The following is a 6,243-nucleotide window of genomic DNA, read 5'->3' on the forward strand; positions in this document are numbered from 1 at the left end:
CCACTGCTGTGGGCGACTCGTCGCCATTACGGGGCAGCGGCGGCCGAGCCGGGGCAGCGCTGTCGTTGGTGCTGCAGCGCTCGGCCTGCGTTACCTCCGCCATGGAGAAGAGCCGCCTCTGCGGCTCCCGTGCGCTCGGCAGCGAAGGGCGGCAGCTGCGATCCGCCTCGGCCGGGCCCGCCGCAGGGGAATGTGAGCCCGAAGGCGGTAAGAGCCGCAGCGGGAGGAGCGGCCGGCGACCGAACCGAGGGCGCGGGCGGGGGGGCCAGGCTCTCCCATCGGCCCGCCCGGGGGGCGGGGCTGGGGGCCCTCTGAGGCGGCCGCGGCGCGCGCGGGTCGGTTAAACCGCCGCCAAGGGGGAGCGCGCGCCCGCTCCGCTCCACACAGGGCCGGTCCCGCGGCGCCCGCCAAGCGGTGAGGGGCGCGTCAGGCGGCCTCGGGGTTGGGCGCACGGGGCGGCTTCTGAGCGGGGCCGGGGCCGGCCTGGGGAAGCGGGAAGGCTGAGGCCGGGCAGCGGGCGCCTCCCTCGACAGGGAAGGGCCGTTGGGGCCGGGCGCTGGAGCGGCTGCGCCCTCTCCCGGGGCTCCCGGCCTGCGTCGGGCTGGTGCCAAGCTGGAGAGGGGCTGGGGAGGGCGGCGGCGGCCGGCGGGGTTTGCAAGCGCTCGGGCGGTGCTGGTGTCGCTCCAGGCCGGAGCCCCTGGAGAGCGGGTGCTTAATGGGAGCAGGCGTTTAAGCCGCCGTTCCTCTGGCTCTGAGCGCGGGCTGTGCCTGTGCCTCTGGCAGAGGCGGCAGAAGTGCTGCACAGCCACGGCTGTGGGCACAGCGTGGGCCCTGAACACTCGTTGGGAGTGAGGATACCTTGTGTGGCTGCTGGGCAGGTGATCCTGGCAGGTAGCTGCTCCTGCAACTTTGAATTCTTTTCATTGTTTGATACAGACATCCATGGGTGGATCCATCACAGACGTGTCCGAAGAGCTGCAGCAAGACTCTGTGGAGTGTGCCATTTTGGCCATAGGGAATATAACGTTGAAAGAGAAATTACAGCCCTTATAAACAGGGTAAATATTTGATTGCAATATCCTTTTGTTGAACACTATCCACACCAGAAGTCAAGTAGTGTGGGTGTTGCTACACTTTTTGGAAAAGCAAGTTCTGTGGACACGAGATACATTGGACTTTTCCTGTGGGGTGGTGTCCCTGTGTTCCTTTTCCCACACCGTACGTGTACCTTTCCTAGTTTTGGTTTTGCAATACCTTCTATTTTTAATTGTTTTTTCACTATCTCATTGTCTAGCGGAATAGGAGAGTGTCTTCTGGCCTTTCCCAGTGTGACTGATTAGCTGGTAGAAAATACAGCCCTTTGAAGTCTGCTGTAACTTTCCTTAGAGGGAATGCCTTTTTTTACCTAGTCCTTGATTTAAGTTGTGTTCAAATTAGTCTTAAGGTTCTGCTCATAGTTCTGTAATAGTTGTGCAAGATTGGCTAGCTGGTTCAAAATTTGCAGGGAAAAGTAATTTTCTACACACCTTTTGTGTTCACATCCTCCTTTTATGTGCTGAACCATGCTAAAATCCTGTGTCTTGGAGCACTGTTTATCTGGTGTCCGCAGAATACCTGTTTTTATATACGCATGAAGAAGAATAACAATTGTGCAAAAAATCTAGTTCTGATTCACTTTCTGCTTTGCCATCTCAGGAGAATAAAGAAATCTAAGAGTTCCAGTGGAGATTAACTATTACATGAATCTGAGTGGAAGACCTGTTTGAAAAGTCATGCAACTAAATAGTACAATTGCTTCTGTTGGGGAGGTCTTCCTTTCCTGTCACCCTGACAGAGATATAAGCAGGTTTGTTTTTTCCACTTGTAAGAATGGTGTTCTGTGTTACTGGAGAGCAGAGGCTTCGAGCTTGTCAGATTTTCCTTGAGGCTCCTAGTTGGAACCTGAGAAATTGTGGTGAGGAGATGATTTGTCCAGGGTCATAATAACTGATCAGAAATGTTTGCATGCTCTCATGGAAAATGTCCTCATTTGAGAGCTATTGGATATGACAGTATATAATGACTGACTGGAACGTTCTGCTTTTAGCAGAGCTGTGTATCTTGGTTTTTGAAACATATGGTAGGCTTCCGAGTATGATGGGAGAACGTGATTGCGTGACCTGATACTTCAGTGATATAGTTTGAGAACATGGTATGAATTTGGGGGGGGAATTGCAGTCCCTGGGCTTATTCCCGCTCAGCTAGGAAGCGCTGTGGGCTTTTTTTTTGTGTGTCTAAGCAGCAGGTGAGGTATAAGAAGTAAGTAACACAGTCCTTATACTTAAAACCATATCCTGCTTCTTTATTGCCTTTTCAAAAAGTGATGCTTGTTAAGAAGAGACACATTAATGACAAAAAATCTGTAGTCAACTTTTGGGTGAGAACTGTGCTAATACTAAGTTCCTAGTGATCCCTTCTGCAGGAGTTTGAGAAGAAATAATAGTCCCACTCGGCACTGCGTTGTAGGAAGGAAATTTGGCAGCTGTGTGTCTGGTGAGACCAAGCACTTAATCTTCCTCGTGCTTGGAGTAAATATTCTGTTTAAAGCTGGTTAGAGCTATGGATCATTGTTCAGTTGCTTGTGCTTACAGGACTGCACACTAACGGCAGCGGCTTCGTGCCTGCAGCCTTCCTGAGGAAGCAGACCTTGGTCTTCAGGGGTAACGTCAGGGATTTTTCTGGAGTGGTTGGTGGTTTTGTTGTATTTAGGGGGAAAAAAAAAAAGCCTTATATTTATTTTCTTTCCAAAGTCAACTTCTTTGCTAATAAAAATGTTATGTATGTTCCATCTTTAAGAGTTTTACAGCTGTTTTCTCTTTTTCCCTAACGTTGCTTGTGCTCCTCCTCATTTCCCTGTGAACAACCGCCTTTCAAAGAAATCTCTTCTCAGATCCAGACTATCCGAATGCTGAGCTAGACGTGGGAGTAAGTCAGTAACCTGAAGCTGCACAGAGGAGCCCTGCGGTTAGACAGGACCGTGCTCTGTCAGGGACACGTAGGAGTTACTGCAAGCCCTTGGCCTGGGTCGAAGGCAGACCGTTTGTCCGATGGCGAACTCCCGGTGACTTGATGTAGGTAAGCACTGCGCTGGTAGGTGTGTGGAGCCTTGAAGATAAGCTCGGTGTCCTGTGTGTGTTCTGAGTAACCGAAGTCCCTGGTGACAGCAGCTTCCTCATTGAGGAGAAGCTCAGAAGCTGCTTCCCCACGTACACTCAAAGCTCTTTGTCCGGTTGGAGGTAACGGAGAGCCCTCAGCCGGGCTCTGGTTTTACAGTAAATCCATCTGCCAGAGAGCACCGGGGGGGCTTTTAGCCAAGTCTCCTTCCTGTTCACTTGCAGCGTCCTCGGAATTACAACGGTTTTGGAAGGTGGTTAGGCTGTAGCTGGTCTTCCTCGATGTCCCCGCTTACCGTGGGCAGCCGCGGCGGCGGGGCCGTTGCGGCGGGGCGGCAGGAGGGGGCGCTGCGGGCGCGGCCCCGCCGCCGGAGCGGGGGGCGGCTCAGCCACCGCGCGTTCCCGTCGCTATGGGAACGGGTGCAGGCGCGAGGCATGCTGGTCTGAAAGGGAACGCACCCCCAAGCGGGGCCCGGTCCTGGCCAATGAGCGCCCGGGGGCGGGCGGCGGCGGTGACCAATGGCTGGCGGCCGGTACGCAGGGGCGGGGCTGGGGGGCTCTCAGAGGCGGCCGCGGCGCGCGCGGGTCGGTTGAACCGGCGCAGCGATAGGGGGAGCGGGCTGCGTGTCCGCCTGGTGCCGGTCCCGGTCCCTCCGCTCCGCTCCGCTCCGCTTCACGCAGGGCCGGTCCCGCGGCGCCCGCGAAACGGTGAAGGGCGGGGGCGTCGCCGGTGCTTGAGGGGAGCTTTGTGGGGCCGGGCGGGGCCCCGTGAGGCGACCTTGGACCAGTGCGGCTCCCGGGAGGGGCCGGGTCCCACCCGGGTACTGGGAAGGCTGAGGCCAGGCAGCCGGCGCCGCCGAGAGCCCGGTGCGGTGCGTGTCCCGGCGGCTCCCCCGTGCCTGGGCCCTTCCCCAGCGGCCGCCTCCGCCTTTCCCGCGTCCCTGGGGGCTGCAGGCGGGAGCCTTCCCTGGAGCCGCGCGGGGCTCCGAGCCCTTGGCGGCGGGGCTGGGCTTCGTTCGCCTCCCCTCGGCAGGGAAGGGCCGTCGGGGCCGGGCGCTGGAGCGGCTGCGCCCTCTCCCGGGGCTCCCGGCCTGCGTCGGGCTGGTGCCAAGCTGGAGAGGGGCTGGGGAGGGCGGCGGCGGCCGGCGGGGTTTGCAAGCGCTCGGGCGGTGCTGGTGTCGCTCCAGGCTGGAGCCCCTGGAGAGCGGGTGCTTAATGGGAGCAGGCGTTTAAGCTGCCGTTCCTCTGGCTCTGAGCGCGGGCTGTGCCTGTGCCTCTGGCAGAGGCGGCAGAAGTGCTGCACAGCCACGGCTGTGGGCACAGCGCGGGCCCTGAACACTCGTTGGGAGTGAGGATACCTTGTGTGGCTGCTGGGCAGGTGATCCTGGCAGGTAGCTGCTCCTGCAACTTTGAATTCTTTTCATTGTTCAATACAGATATCCATGGGTGGATCAGACAGCCGTGATAAAGGATACGGACATGTCCGAAGAGATGCAGCAAGACTCTGTCGAGTGTGCCATTCAGTCTCTGGAGGAATGCAATGTTGAGCATGACATTGCAGCTCATGTAAAGAAGATAAGTGTTTGCTCATAATGTCTTCCTACTGAATGCTATACAGACTTCAGAAATCAAGCAAAAATGTTGGTGGGTAAGTAGTTCTAGAGACACTAGATAATCCAGTCAGACTTTCTCTGCAGACTGGTGTCCTTACGTTCCTTTCTGTACCCCGTATATGCACTTTTTTGGTTCTTCCCCTTCTCTTTCACACTTCATTCTGTTTAAGTCCTTTCCTCCACTCTCCAAAGACAGCACTTGAATAGTAATACTAAGTTCCTAGTGGTCTCTTCTGCAGGCGTTTGACAGGAAATATAATCCTACCTGGCAGTGCACTGTGGGAAGGAATTTTGTGACTCACAAGACCAGTCACTTCGTCCTCATCTGCCTGGGTCCTGTTACTGTTCTTCTCCTCACGGATGCTTACAGCCATGGACTGTTTCTCAAACTCTCATCTTGTTACTCAGTTGTGTGCTTATGGCATGAAGCCTGGTGCCTTCAGCCTTCCTGAGGAAGCAGACCTTGGCCTTCAAGGGCAATGGCAGGGATTTTGCTGGCATGGTTGATGTTTTTGTTGTAGTTAGGGGAAAAATAGCAAAAACAAACAAAAGACTTCCTTGCGTTTATTTTTTTTTTTCTACAGTCAGCTTCTTTGCTAATAAATGTATTGTGTTCTGCCTTTAAAAGTTTTATGGCTATGTACCCTATTTTTCTAGTATTGCTCATGCTATTTCTTACTTCACTGTGAATGTGGATGACTAACTTCGTTAGAAGGTTTCTTTTCTCAAATTCAGACATCTAAATACTGTGGTAACCACCCTCATAATTTGGTCAGTAATTCTAAGAATAATAGACCTAAACAGGGAGCAAACAGGGGTTAAAAGAAGGCATTTTATGAGGCTTCTCCTAAAATTTTATTTATTAGCTCTGCCCTTTCACACTCCACCCCCACTTTTCTTGTAAGAAACCTGGGAAATGCTTTCCCAGTGAAATTGAAGCTCTCATCCCTAAAATAATGGGAAAGGGATCAGCAGATGTGCTCAAGATCTTTGAATGTTATTTTAAGGGTTGATTAAAATGCCTTTAGAATCTCTGTTGCCTTGTATTTTTTCCCCTTTTCTTTTGCTTTGAAGGAAAAGTTAGAAAGTATCACTGAACTTAGGCATTATAGAGTTGGCTTTTTATTTTCACAGTTGTTCGGTCCAGTTCAGTGGAAATACTTGATGCTTTATATCCTCTCAGGCCTCTGTGTTCACAAGCTTAACCCCTAGTACTGCCAACTCATACCTGCCTGAGAACTGACAGTGTTTAGTTCTTTGTGTTCCAAACCTCTCTTCTTCTTCTGATTTGTTTTTCGGTAATTTTTCCCCTCTTGCTTTGCTGGATGTACTGCCCCAAAGCCTGAGCTGTTTCTTTTTCTGCTGATGCCTCTTGGAGAACCGCTTTGGAAAATAAAGGACGAGACCTACCCCAGCCGCCAGGTCGTTATTTGTGGCCGCTTTGTGCCGTCCGGGCGGTGGCGGTGGGTGGCTCGGCC

This window comes from Gymnogyps californianus, chromosome 16 (assembly GCF_018139145.2).
Source record: "Gymnogyps californianus isolate 813 chromosome 16, ASM1813914v2, whole genome shotgun sequence".
Classification (NCBI taxonomy): domain Eukaryota; kingdom Metazoa; phylum Chordata; class Aves; order Accipitriformes; family Cathartidae; genus Gymnogyps; species Gymnogyps californianus.